Raw genomic sequence first — 15,334 nt, 5'->3', positions numbered from 1 at the left:
CCTGAAAATAGAATGCTGAACAGAAACCAACTGGGGGATTTGGAGAGAGCATGGCTGAAAGGGCAATGCATTCTGTCTCTTCCTGGCTGTGTGACTTACGGCAAGTCACTTCACCTCTCTGGGAAGATTCCTCACCTGTAAAATGGGTTGCTATACAGGTTAAAGGGACAGCACTTGTGAAGTGCACAGTGCTCTTACTATGAAGTGCCTTCCTTCCTTGAGGTAGCCACCAGCCATGACAGGTGCACTGACCCACAAGGACCCTGCCTTCACCTATTGGGGCCAGAAAGGGAGATAAGTACTGAGAGGGCCCTTAGGAGAATCTATTTTATGCCACAATCATGCTATAAAATCTCTTATACGTTACCAATCATGCTATAAAAGTTTTTGAGCCCCACAATATTTGGGGGGGAAATATCCATTTTTCCCTGGGAAGCTCTTCCTGGAATTATATAGTTTAGAGTAAATGTTAAGGGTATCACAAATGTGAGAGAAAAATGCTTTGGCTTTAAAACACAGAAAAAAACAGTAATTCCATTAGTATTTTTAAATTGCAAAAGATGAAGATAAATCTAACTGCTATGGTAACTGTAAAACACTAAAGAAACTAGCAGGTGTGGTCACCTGTTTAGAATGGGTCACCCAGGTGGGTGGACATATGAGGGGTGGACTGAGCAGGCCGAGTTCTCAGGAGCAGTGGAGAAATCCCGCTTCACCTGGATTCTGAGATCTGCTGCAGGAGACACTGGAAACCACTAGGTTTGAGTCCAACACCCTCATTCACAAATGAGACCCCAAAAAGGGGAACGGTATGCTCAGTTCTCAGGGCTCACAATGGCAGAAGGGTGTGCTTTTGGAAATACATCAGTGTGGGGACTGAGGCAGGCTTTCAGAGTAGCAGTGTAGCATCTTAGAACAGTAATGACGTTTTAGTGACACTTTTCAATGTACAGGATGCTTTTGTGGAGCTATTTCCTTTGCTTCTCCCAGAATCCTCCTTCCTGCTTTAAGTCTCCTGCTATGCAGGCACCCAGTGGAAGGTCGATGATTCGCCGCTTGAGTTCCCCCCAGTGACAGCAGCCCACTCCATGTTGGACAGCTCCTGTCGCCAGAAAGCTCTCCGGGCCAGCCAGGTGTGATGTCTCTGACCCAGCCAATCGACCCCACACACAGCCTGTCATTCCACCATTTGAATTTAACTTCTGTACATTTTAAAGATGAAAACATCTCTATGAGTCCCTTGTTGAAATTCAAATATGACCATGAACACCTAAATCCCTGCGACAGTGAAGACCTTTGAGGTGCAGTGTTGCAGGAAGTCCCATCATGGAATGACTTGGGAGAGTCAGGGTGCAATGAACCAGGAGGTTGGGAGGCCAGGAGGCCCAGATACATTTTATTCAGGGGGCTCTTTGGGTCCTCCAAAGCCTGTCTCCTTGGGGAAGAAAACAGACATATCCAGAAGGGCAGACTCCTTCCTTTCTGGTATCTGCACACCTGGCTGCCGGAAATAGTCCTATCACAGGGAGAGTGTCTCTACTCTGGGGAGATTCAAAGGGTCCAGAAACTCCTGGTCAAGATGGTACTGTAAATTCATGTTTCGAATCCCACCTTCATGCACTAAACTCATAGCAAGGAGAGAAAAAGGTAAATTCAAAACAGGAACAGCCATGCTCAAACAAGGGTGAACATCTTTGTGGACCAGGAATGCAACAGACACGCAGAGGGCGACATGGTGTGGAAGGCAGGGGTCTGGGTGCAGAAGCAGGAGGAGCAGCCAGGAATGTGACTCCCTTGGGCACAGGGGTTCAATCAGTCCCAGGTGAGGCAGGGCCAAGCCTCACGAAGGTTCAGTGACAGGATGTGAAACCCCCAACCGGCATCACAGGATGAGAGCCTTGAGTCATCAGCATGAAACCTGGTTCTGGATGGGGTCTCAAGAGTCCAGGATGTCTTTGTAGTCGCTTTTTCATTTTCTCTTTATCTTTGGTGTGCTGTAGCTTCACCACAGCAAGTCTAGGTGTGAATTTACTTTTATTTTATCTGTTCAGCATTGAGTATGCACTTTGAATCTGAGCTTTCATGTCTTTAATTCTGAAAAATTCTCAGCTGTATTTCTTTAATCTTGCTTCTTCTGCATTCCCTCTGTTCTCCTGGAACTCCTATAGAGCATCCTGTCAAACGATACTCCATGTCTCTTAATTGTTTGGGGCGTAGGATGCCGGTTGTCCCCACTTTCTACTTCCCCCCTTTTCTTCAGAAATAGGTTGACTTTTTAATTAGATGCATGGCTGCTTAGAATAAAGATTACACTTCTCAGTCTTCCTTTTAGCTACATATGGACATATAACTGAGTTCTGGACAATGGGCATGAGCATGAGTCTTGCGGAACTTCCTTGAAATGTCTTTAAAGCAAGGGGGTGTGCTCTTCTTTTACCTGTCTTTCTTTCTGCTATCTGGAAAATACATGGAGCCATCTTGGACCATAGAGTAGAAGCCAGATAGAAGGAGGCTTCATGAGGTTACCCTAAACTTCCTCATGCTGGACCACTACCCCACGACAGAGAAATGCGCTGGTATCTTGTTTAAGCCATGGTTATTTTCCTATGTCTTAGTTTAGGTTTCCTAAAAGCAGTCCCCAAGACAAGAATTTGGATACAAGTAGTTTATGGGGGACATAATGCAAGGAAGCACGGTGAAGGAGTGAGGAAATGAGACAGGGGAGGGAGAAAAGTCAGTAGAGGATTAGATCATGAGCAGGTTGCTGCTCGGGGAAACTGAGGTTCTATCTCACTATGGGATCTGTGGAAGACTACTTGAAACAGGCTACATAATTTTCCCACCAAGGAGCAAGGAAAATGGAGCATTTATCCATAAGCTAATATCCCCTACTGGTTGAGGGTCTTTCCTGGGGCTAAGTCCCCCACTACTCTGCTAATTGCCTCTTGTGCAAGCTGAGAATGCTCTTACTGCCAGAAAATGCCTCATGTGAAGATGTAGGAAACTGTCATCCTATACAGAGCTGTCTTCAAGTGACTGCTGGTGTCAGCCAAGGAATGTGGGCCAGGCACTGATGTGTCTGCAACCCATCTATTGCATTAGAACCTCTCTAACTCCTACACTGCTCTTTCCCATAACTTACCTCTTGTTGTATCCTGGGTGAAATCTTCAGTTCTCTCTTCCAAATAATTAATCCTATCTTCTACCATGTTTAATCTAGATTTATTCTGTCTCCTAAGTTTATTTCAATAACTGTATTTCTCATTTCCAAGGTTTCTAAATGGTTTTGTCTCCTTTCTGCTTTTCATTTATAATTTATAATTCTTTTTTATGGATGAATATTATTCCTGACTTTATTTGAAGAGCTTAAACATTTATTTTTGAAGTTGTTTCCAGATAATTCTATTATTTTACTTCTGTCTGTAGTGGCATCATTCTCCATTATTGATTTCGTTAGCTGTCTTCATCAGCATTAGTTTTCCTGGTGTATTTCAGAATGTTAGTTTATGGGCTTTTCTTAAGTGGGATTAGTTTTTCTATATATATTCAGCCTGCCTGGCGGTGTGATGGTTTCTCTCCAGACTCCAGGGACCCGTCCAGAACTAGATTTATGCTGATGACTCAGACTCTCATCCTGTGATGCTGGTGGGGTTTCACATGTCCAGTCACTGAACCAGTGTGAGGTGTGGCCCTGGTTCATCAGATATAGAGGAAAGCCAATTACTCATTTATTAATCCCATTGCTATTTACTGAATACCTTCTTTGAGCCAGGCTTGTTCTAGAAGTGGGAATACAATGATGACCTAACAAATAAGTATACATAAGCCTATCATTTATTATCTGATAGTGATCGTTGCCCTTAGAGGGGAAAAAAGCAGAGTTAGGGAGTAAAAGTGTTGGAGGGTGAGGGTTAGGATATCTTAGGTAAGTTGTTTAGGGAAGACCTCTCTGTAACATTTGAGCGGAGAAATGAATGAAGTGATACAGTAAGTTATGCACAGATCTGGGGGGAGAGCATCCCAAACAGAGAGAAGAGCAAGTGCCATGGCCCTGAGGTGGAGGTATCCTTGTATGTTCAAGAAACAGAGAGAAGGCCAGGGATCCAGCAGAGCAAGTAAGGGCAGAGGGATGAGCAGTTCATCTGGAGAAGGCTGGGGCCAGATCCTACGTGTGTGGCCTTGGTGCAGTGGCATGCTGGAGCCAACTCAGACTGGCTCTGGAGCACTTATTGTTCAGTGACGTCATGTTGGAAGCTTGAAATTGGCCATGGAGGGAGAATGCACACCACAATTAGCAAGTGCTACAAATCAGGGCTCCCCACCCCTGAAAGCCTGTTGTTAAGCATTTGCCAGCATACCACTGCTTGTAGGCTTGGTGAGAAATTTGTCCTAATTGGAATGAAAGGCCACTGGAGGGGTTTTGAACTGGGGAATAACTACAGAGGACAGACCCCAGGGTGCAAGAAGGGAAACAGGGAAATGGATTAGGAAGCAATTGCAGTGGACCAGGTTAAAAGGGATGCGGACTTGGACTCGAGAGGTCACAGGACAGGAAGCTGCTTAATTCCATGTTCTATTTTCCAGCGTTTCCTCCCTTAGCATCCTGTTTAGCCTGTCGACAGAGTGATTCCACTGGCTGGGAGAACATATTTTTCTAGAAAGAGGATAACTTTGGAGTTAGTGGGCCCAGGTTCAAATCCTGGATCAACTTCTTAACAGTATCCCTTTGAAGTAATTATTTAACCTCTCTGAGTCACAGTGCCTTGTGTGTAAAACTGAGATAATACTTTAAAAGAGTGGCCATGAAGAGTCAGGGGTGTGAAATTTCTGTTATCCTTCTTTCCTGGGGCATAGCACCCTGACCCTCAGGCCGGGTGGTGTCTCGCCCTCTACAGGCCATGTCCTAGAAACAACAACAACAACGAAACTGCTAGTCATCGGGTTCCCCAGGCTGCCGGCGGTCTCTCCCGGTTCCTAGGTGGACTCATCGCACCACCTAGTGTCCAGTCTGGTTCCTGCAGGCCCGCCTTTCCACGATGATTAAAGACCCCTCTGCCAGATGAAGCCACCGGCACGTTAACCGTCCTAGCATTCATTGTCAGACCTGCCAACAAAGCCTGCTCTGTCATCCCCCAATGCCTCCTTGCATGTCAGTCTTGCCTCCACGTCCATAATGTAGAGGACAGGACCTGTATCTTCAGAATCCACTCCCATTTCTTGAGCAATTACTTTGTGTCAGGCACTCTGCTTTAGTCCTTAAGGCAATTTACATTCATTCCTAAGGTTCATCTGGAGAAATTGAAGTTGAGACATATAGAGTGACTTGCTTAAGGTCACTGGGTAAGCAACCGAGGTAAGACGTGATTCCAGGACTCTGCAAGGCCAAGTTTTTGTTTTGTTTTGTTTTGTTTTGTTTTGTTTTGTTTTGTTTTGGTTTGGTTTTGTTTTGTTTTGACAAAAGCATCCAGCACAAGCTGAGCAACCAGAAGGTGTTCAGAGTGTCATTTTATTTTTTAGGCTCTTTTAAAGCAGTGAAGCAAAGAATATTGAACAGAAGCCAGGAGACCCACATTCAGGTTCAACGTCTGACATAAAATCTTGCTGAATAACCTTGGGTAGATCAATACCCCTTTGTGGTCTTCAGCATCGTCATAATAAAAGAAAAAAAAATGGGACTAGATAGTCCCAAACCCTCCCTTGAGTCCTGATGTTTAACTGTGGTGTAGTAGATAGGGCTCTTGATGAAGGTTAACATTCTGGGCTCTGAGGCAGTGAGATCTTGGGTGAATCACTTACTCTAGCCCCCATTTCCTTGTCTGCAAAGCAGATATAATGAAAATGCTCACCTCCATACCTCATAGGGTTGTTATCTATGAGACCCTCTCAAAACAGTGCTTGGTTCAGAACAGGTGATATATTCATGTTCTTTTTTTAAAAAAAAATATTGGTTCTACCTGCTACCTAATTTTTTGTTGTTGTTAAACCATTGAACCAGATCACCCGAAAGTCTTGTGCATTACAAACATGGCTTCCCACTGTTTAATTCCTGCAAGTTCCAAGACACAGTCATGCATGTAGTCACAGATAAGGCAACACAGAAGGTCATATATCTGACATACAGGTTCCTCTCAGGATCACCTGGATTACATTTTAAATAAAACTTGAAGTGCTTAAGACAAAATGATGCCCAAAGACCATTACTGTGTCCTAATTCCATCACTCAAAATAGCTTGGAAATCTGGAGACCTGAGTTTTAAACAGGCCACTCTGGACCTGTTTCCTCATAAGGTAACTGGGGAGTGAACTAGCTAAACATTCATGAAGGCCCCTATTATGAGCCAAGTACTATGATAGGTTTTCACATAGTTAAATCGGAAAACAGTGTATACTGACAAAGGGACAGAGAACCCCTGGGTCATTGTGTGACAAGAACCAGGGCTGGGCAGTGAAATGGTGCGTCCTCTATATCTTATTCTTTGAGATCGCCTCTTAAATGGGCAGGTGGGAGGTGGGAGAACTTTCTAGGTGATGGCACAAATCTCTTTGCTTCTCAGGGTCAATCACAAGCCTCTGGAGCAGCACTGCCCAACAGAGCTTTCTGAGGTGATTAAAGTATTCAATATCTGTGCTGTCCAATATGGTGGACACTAGCCACCAGTAGCTTCTGAGCACTTGAAATGTGGCTGGTGCAACTGAGTAACTGAATTTTAAATTTTATTTAATTTAAATTTAAATAGTGCCTTATGGCTAGTGGCTACCATATAGAATAGAGCAGTTCCATAGATAGAAGGTCTGTGGGTATCCTCCTGGAGATATAAGGAGGTAATTGAGACACAAAGAAACCAAGTGTTTTGCTTAAATGTAACCAGTGACTCTGACAGAATTGAAAGCAGAACCTAAATTCCTTATTCTAGGGCATTTTCCCTATATCACCACTGTACACTTGGAGACTTATGTTATGCTCCTCAATGGCTCCATGCCTTTCTACAGGTTAAGTAGCTACCCCTGACTGCAATGACCTTCTACTCCACACTCACTCTCTCTGCTTGCTAAACTCCTATCCATGCTTCAAGACCCAACCCCAAAATTATGACCTTCTCTCCATCTCTGGCAGTTCCTTGCTCCATCCCCATCTTCCTGCAGCATTTTGTCTACTTAGTTACCAGAACACACATGATACAATTATCTATTTATTTGTCTCCCCACTTAACTAGAATTCCCTAGAAGCACAGACAGTATTTTATTCTTCTTCCTATATCCACAACCCAGTGCAGGAGTCTGGTCAACAAATGTGTGTGGAGTCAACATACTAACTGTACTACAATTTGCAGCTTCAAGTAAAAACAGACCTTTTCCAGAAGATAAGGAAGTATAACTAGCAATCAGGATGCCTGGGTTCTGTTCCTGATTCATGCTCAGTTGCTATTGTATCTATGGGTAAATTATGTACCCTCTCTGGGCCTGAAAGGGTTAGACTGGGTCACTTTAGAGGCCCTGGCCCCCTCTAATAGTCTGACTCTGAGGGACTCTTGGCTCAGCAACTTGGGCAGGGGGTTGTGGGGAATGGTGGCAGAGGTGGCTACACACTGTGGCAGGAGCACCTGGAAATGAGGCCTGAGGTCATTAAGGCTGAGGGGGCTCCAGGCCACAAGAGGACAAGGGAACTCTAGACATGGTGGAGGGAGGGCTAGGAGGGCAGCAGGGAGAGGAACCAAGGAAAGGATAGGAAAGGATGGAACTAACCAAACAAGATAGAGCAGAAAGATGGAAAAATAAAAATATTGACTGTAGAAAACCTATTTCTGGTTAGATTATCATTCATGCATTTATTCATTTCAAACATTCACTCAATAAATATTTATTTGTAGATTTCCTAGCTCAGGGGCTTTTAAATCATTAGACAAAGAAACGAGGGCCCAACGTGGGGAAATGATTTATTGCAGGTCACACAGGAGTTACTGGCAAGTCTGAGACAAAGCGCCCAGGTGCCTGTATTCTTCACTCTACCAACCACTGTACCTATTGCAAGCCAGGCCTGTGCCTCGCTGGTGTGCTCAGCTCTAACTCCAAGTTGTCAAGGCCTTAGGTGGGGCAGGCTAGTCCTGCCAGGAATGGCAATCTCTTTCAGATAACCAGAGGATGAGGGTGTCCCTTCACCTCCTTAGGGCCTCACTCTTTGTGGAGCAGGTTAGTAGAATGAACCCTGGACACAGAGTCAGACAGTTTTGAATTCAAGTCCCCTGAGACTATATTTTTTTTTAACTTGGTGAATTTGGATAGTCACTCCTCTTCCAGAGTCAGTTTCCTCATCTATAAAATGGAGGCAATTATTCCTCACAGAATTATGTTATGAGGCTTAAATTAGGTAATGTGGGACCATGCTTAAAAGACATCAGTAAAGGTTTTGTGGAAAAATGAGATGAGAAAGGAAACAGGTGCCCTGCAGTGGACGGTGGGCCTGACACTCAAGCTAGGCCGTGGCATTCTCCTGATGAAAATAAACAAGCTCACAGAACACCAACACCAGGCAAGGTCACGGTAATTGTGATGCAGCAAGACAAAAAATATATCACTCCGTAATCGCATATGAGTACAGATAAAAACAAGAACACTGCAAAATCATAAGAATGACCAATATCCCCCTCTTCTGGGCACCATGAGTGACGGTTGTTTCTTTACCAGTTAGAGCCTCAGACTTTCTGCATTCTCTCTCTCAGATAAAAATTGATACCTAATCACTAAATTGCCTCTGCCTTCTCACAGTACCAAACTCAGAGCAAACTCCTGCTTATAACAAGCCCCTCCTAATGCCCGCTTTCAGAGATACCCCATGTGTCCACAAGGAGTGCCGTGTCCTTCATGTGGCAAGTAATAAACCCAACACTGGCTACAGGTTTGTTCCTAGCAGTCTTTTGCTAGGGAGCACTGACAAAAATTCAAATGGTGAAAGCTTGGGTGGAATGGGTCATTGGGGAGAAAAAGGGACATCCATAATATTTTAAACATACAAAAAACAAAAACAAAAAAAAATGGTGGAAGCTCAATTCCCATGATAGACCAACACACACACACACACACACACACACACACACACACACACACACACCTCTATATAATGTCTATATACATACATAGACATAATATATATAAATTTTTTATCTGAAGGATCTTTCCATCAAATTATACAGCATGACTAACTTACTACTATGCTTATGAATGAAACTGGTCCTTGCTCTAAGTAGCTCTGGCAAACTCTGGGAAATAACCATCACGGGCAAGGGAAGAAATAGAGACAAGAAATTAATATTTACCACGTGCCACACTTTATCTCATTTAATCATCACAACCATTCTGTGGGGCAAGTACAATATTATTTCCTCTAGTTTATGGATAGGGAAACTGAGGGTCACTGACGTTGGTTAAGTGTTGGGACCAGGATTCGAAGCCATACTGACTCCAAAGCCCATGCTTCTCATACTCAGTCTATGAGCTCTGCTCCCCCCATCCCCCAACCCAAAAAAGAAGGGATAAGCAGAGTTGGGCCCGCTCTGTCCCCCACCCCTGAGCCCCCTGGCAACCTGGTCACATGAATGCAGCCTCTCTAGCCCTATAGCCCCAGGTAAGGCCTAATAATTAGTCATGAGTAAAGCATAATCCATCAGATCAGGAGCTGTTCATAAATGCTCATTTTATGAGTAGGGTAACTGAGGCCCAGATAGATAAGTCCCCTTTCCTATCTGGGCTTCCTCCAGTGGTTGCTGGAGCTGGCTCCTACCAGCCTGAAAGGGACAATGGCATGTATTTCTTCTCAGTTGAGTGTTCTGTGATGTCTCCTTGGTAGACTGTTATCAGCCATAGTGTATCTGTGCCATAGATACTGGCAAATGTTATAAATCAGGGATTTCTGTTTGTTTTTATTTCTTCCCCAGAAAGCCAGTTATTAAAACATTTACCAGGCCCAGCCAGTGTGGCTCAGTGGTTGAGCATCAACCTAGGATCCAGGAGATCATGGTTCAATTCGATTCCTGGTCAGGGCACATGCCCCCGGTTGTGGGCTTGATCCCCAGCAGGGAGCGTGCAGGAGGCAGCAGACCAATGACTCTCTCATCACTGATATTTCTCTCTCTCTCTCCCTCTTCCTTCCTCTCTCTAAGATCAATAAAGACATATTAAAAAAAAAAAAAAATTTACCAGCACAGCACTGGCTTCCTCTTTCCTGTAAAGGAAAGGGAATTATAAACATTAGTGGCGATGTGATTGGGAAAAGCTTCCATCAGAGAGTACAGGCAAACTGAACCTCAACCTGGCTTGGCTGTGATTTTATCATTAACATCCATGTTCCCTGTAATTTCTTTGCACCAAAATAATCTGAGGGTCTTGTTGAAAATATTTCCTGAATCAGAATCTCTGGAGGTAGGACCCTAGAATCTGCATTTTAACAGAATCTCCTCAGATGATTTCTTTCAGTTCCTGTATTACAGCTACTTCTCCTTTAAGTCTCAGCTCAAATGCCATCTTCTCTGTGAAACCCTCCTTAATTCTTGTTGGCAGAATTCACCACTCCCCCTCCATTCTATTCTCTTAGGACCTTGTACAGCCTCTCATATAGCCCTTTTCATATGTATGATAGTTGTTTTTGAATTCTGTTTCTCCTATGACACTAGGACCTTGAAGCAAAATTGTTAGAAAGATGTGAAACTAATTTGGTTTAAACAAGTCTATCCTGCCAGCTGGCCTTGTCAAGAGACTACCACAGCCTCTCCTGCTGAGCTGAGACACCACCAAGGCTAATGAGCGTATTCATTTCAAAGCAGAAGTCTCCAGAAGCTCACTGCAAGTCAACAAAAGGCTAGCTCATTCCCCACCCAGTTACATTTTCCTCTGTAGCTCCCCAGCACTTTATTCAGTAACTCTTTACTGATTAAAAAGAACTGGATTGTCATCCAGTGATGGCAATTGACATACACCAAAGGCCTGTGCTAAGAGTTCAGAGATGAGTAAGACAAGAAGAGGGCTTTGAAGCCAAAAAGACCTGAGTCAAAGCCAGACTCAGTTACTGACTAGTGGTATGGTCTTGAGCAAGTAATTAAACTTCTGTTTCCTCAGCTAACCTCTGTTTCCTCAGCTAAAGAGTGGATAACAATGCCTACTCCATAAGTGTTACTGTGTGGATTATGTGACAGGATATGTATGCCTGCCACACTGCAGGTGCTCAACAAATATTAGTGCCATGCCCCTTACCCATTCACAGAGAATTGCTGGTCCTGCAGGCAACACTTACTATACACGAAGATGTATGCTGTAAGAGATACACAATGCTGTGGGAGCACAGTGAATGGAGGGAACAGAAAAGGAGGAAGGGGAAGGTTTCAAGCAGGATAAGCAGGACATGGCCAGGAGGATATTCCAGACAGAGGAAACAGCATGTCAAAAGCAAGGTTGTCCTAGCACCTAATCTTCATTTTTGTTTGTTCCCAGATGAGGCAGCATCTAGGCCCTGAAGTTAATACAGAGATAAAACAATCCCTTCCTTTTGTGACAGATGACTGATGTTTTTACTTCATTGCCATACTGGAGAAAGTGTCTTCTCTCTCAAACACAAATATGAAATCACTCAACTTGTAGCTGAGTTAGTGCTGAGAATTGAAATGCACTGAATTCCAAAGTTCTGATTCTAAGAAGAATGTTAAATGAGACTCACTCCCAGTGCATGTGACACATTTTTAAATATATTTTATGGAGCTCGATGCTGTTAATTGAGACATATGTATAACCTGTGAGTGATACAGTTGCTGTGGGAACCCTTGGAATCTAACATTTTTATATCCATGATTTCACAGTCTTAATCACCTAGACTCCCAGAATCCTAGAATGTTAGTAATAGAAGATCCTTCAAAGGCTCAACCTCCACATCTTCCTGATGGAAAAATTCAGGCCAAGACATGGGGAATGAGTTGTCCAAAACCATGTAGCAAAATCCTTAATTTCTGGCACTGGAATGTAAGCCACTAAATTTCAAGACCAGTGTTCTTTCTCCTGCACTAGGGTTAGCTACTCCTGAGGGACTATTATAAGTGGAGAGTGGGTCTTCTCAAATTGTTCAATTCAGTAACAGGTGTTCCTTTTGAAAAAGATTCATTTCCTTTGGGTCCAATGGACTGCATGCAACAAGGTCAATACTAAAAAGTTGTACCAAACCTCAGATTCTTGACCATTTCCTTAGAACTTAGATGATAGAATCATAAAATCTTAAAGTAGAAAGGGACTTTAGAGATTTACCTGGTTCCACTTCCCTTCCAACAAAGAAATAGCCTTCTTGAACATACATAGTGATATATTCATTTCTTCCAAGGGGATTTATCCCATTGCTTGGTCACAATTCCCAGGTTCATTGAGCAGAATTCTATTTCTCTGTCTACTCTATCCATTAAGGAAAGGGAAGGAAGGAAATGGTACTCATTTACTGAGCACCATTTGCATATCAAGCACATGTGAGTGGCTTGGATATATTGCCTCATTTTGTGGTACACAGACAGACATGAGCAGAGCAAGGATGATCGGCCAGGTACAGAAGTTCACCTGGTTGGAAAGCCCCCAATGCCTAGCAAAGGACAGTTATAGGGTGGGACCTCCCCCACAGGGTGACCTTTCTTCCCCTAGCATATCCTGGTCATGCAGTTTGGATCCCCTGACCTTTCCTCCCTAGAGATAACATCTAGGCCTCAGTTGTATTTCAGCTCCAGGCCCAGATAAGCAATGAAACCAGCCACAGCTGACCTCAGGGCCAGCTGCATTGGATAATGACCCCCCACCCTGCCTGCCCTGGTGCCAACCAATAAATCAGTGGAGACAACAACCCTGAAAGGACACACCTGGAAAGTTGCTGAATATTCTATTAAGATATTCCCCTGAGACCTCCCCTAAAATCTCCACCCTTAAAACCCTTAGTACAGAGGACCCAGTGGGGCCTACTGGCCAGAAGCATGCCCATGTCTCCCCCCCCCCCCCCCCCCGCAGAATTCATTCTTCTCTGCTTTCTCCCAGCACATTGTACACATAACTGCAAAAGCCTCTTTTGCATTGTATGGTCCTTTGAGTCCAAGATCCTCAAGGACAGGGATTGTATTTTACTTTTTTTTGCACTCCCAGTGTCTGGCACTTCACAGGTGTTTCATAAATATTTATGAAATAGAACGGAGGCTTACTCCTTTTCCAGACGTTAGTCCTCCAGCTATGTGAAGACCCCTCTAAGGCCTTGTCTTATGCCGTTCTACTATATACATAATTTATTATATGTTATATTGTCTATTATATATCATACATTTTATATATCATTATATATAAATATATATTCTATTCTATCCTAGTTATTTCTTTTCTAGGCTAAAGATCCCCAGCTCCTTCAGCTGTTTATTGTAAAGTCTGATTTCCAGATTTTTATCATCTTGGTCATTTGCTTCTGAGTAATAGCTCTTTATTAACATCCCTCTTTTAAAATATGATGCCTAGGTTAAAACTTAATAGCCCAGATAAAGTCTGGCTGTAGCAGAACAAAGTAAGCGGATTATGACTTCTGAGTTGATGTAACATTTCTTTAACCTTTACTGTATGCCAAGAACCTCTGCCTATATTTTCTTTCACTCTTGCAATAATCTGGTAAGGTAGGTGTTATTTCTCCCATCTTATAAATGAGGATACTAGCCATCTGCCACTTTGAGTGTAAGTTAACTTAAAGTCACAAGCCCAGAGCACACAGTGAGCTTGTGACTTTCAGATCATTTTCACATCAACTCCTGTCAAGTTATTTCTTTCCCACTTATCAGCTAGTGACAGGCTTAAGGGCAACTGAGGACAAGAATCAGTGCCTTTAGAAGGGTGTAGAACCACAGCACAGAGAAAAGGCAGGTTGGATTAATGACCAACTTCCTAACAATAACAGCCTTCATCTCAAAGCTCAGACAGGCCTGGAATTTCTCAGCCACATAGCTTCCTGGAACTATTTTTATTTGGTATTTTACAAGAGGAATAAGAGCAGAAGTGCCTCAGATAAACAATGAGGTCTGAGGCTCAGCACTTCTCTGCAAAGCCTTCACACCATCAGAAACTGAGCAGCCGGTCCAGTCGAGGCCCTGTGAGTTCAAGTGCACAATGAAGAGGCTGCCTCTTTGGTTGGAGACCTGGGCCTGAGAGGACCCCACTGGGCACAATTACTCCATTAATGTTAACTGAACACCATTATGTTCCAGGTATAGTGTGAGGTGCTGAGCATTTAATGAATGTAAAGAGATTGCCAATCTTCTGGAGCTTACTAGCAGGGGAAAGGCAGGCACAGAAGCAAATGATATGCACAGGACCTAGCAAGTGCAATGATGATAGAATGTATCCAGGCTACTCAAAGAACCACAGGAGGAGCATTTAACCCATCCTGGGGTGAGGCTGGAAGAGAAGGGGTCAGAGGAAGCTTCCTGGAGAGGGTTAGATTTACCCAATCTAAATTGATAAGTAGGAGCTAACCTGGTAAAAGGCAGGAAGAAGAGACGGAAGAAAGAAGAAAAAATGTCATGTATGAGCAGTCTCAAATGCAAGAAACAGCATAAAGTTTCCATAAAATGTGGGAAGAATGCCTGGCCGGGCGTGGCTCAGCGGTTGAGTGTCGACCTAGGATCCAGGCGATCGGGGTTCGATTCCTGGTCAGGGCACATGCCCAGGCTGCGGGCTCGATCAGTGGCTCTCTCATCATTGATGTTTCTCTCTCTCCCTCTCTTTTCCTCTCTCTGAAATCAATAAAGATGTATTTTTTTTTTAAAATGTGGGAAGAATTATAAGCAGTTTGCTGCTTAATTAAAGTTCAAGAGTCTGGGAAGTAGACAGAATTTTAAGTGTGTGTTAGGCACTGTGATAAAACCCTCACATACATTATTTCAGATCATTAACTCACTACGTGACCTTGAGCAAGTTACTGCACCTCTCTGGGCCTCACTAGTAAAATGAAGTCTAGACAAGTTCTAAGGTCCCATCTAATCTAGCCTCTGGCGTAACTGAGTAGGAAGGCATTCTAACCTATAGTCTGTCTACCATGTTTACAGAAATGTTAGTTAGGCTGATGGAGCATCATGGCTTCCCCCAGTTACAGGCAGAGTATTTAAGAGGAAGTAAACTCTATTAGACTCAAAAACACTAACATTTACCAATGTGTGCAGGATGCAGAAATGATAGAGATTAAAATAGCTACCTGGCAAGGTGGGCCATGATACAAGTCACTGGAAAGGGTCAGATGATGGGCTGTAGGGACCTCAGAGTTGGCGAGGGGGTTGGAGCAAGGCTTCTTGGAGAC

Source organism: Miniopterus natalensis, chromosome 9 (genome assembly GCF_054644295.1).
Source record: "Miniopterus natalensis isolate mMinNat1 chromosome 9, mMinNat1.hap1, whole genome shotgun sequence".
Lineage (NCBI taxonomy): Eukaryota > Metazoa > Chordata > Mammalia > Chiroptera > Miniopteridae > Miniopterus > Miniopterus natalensis.
Note: the sequence above shows the minus strand (reverse complement) of the source record.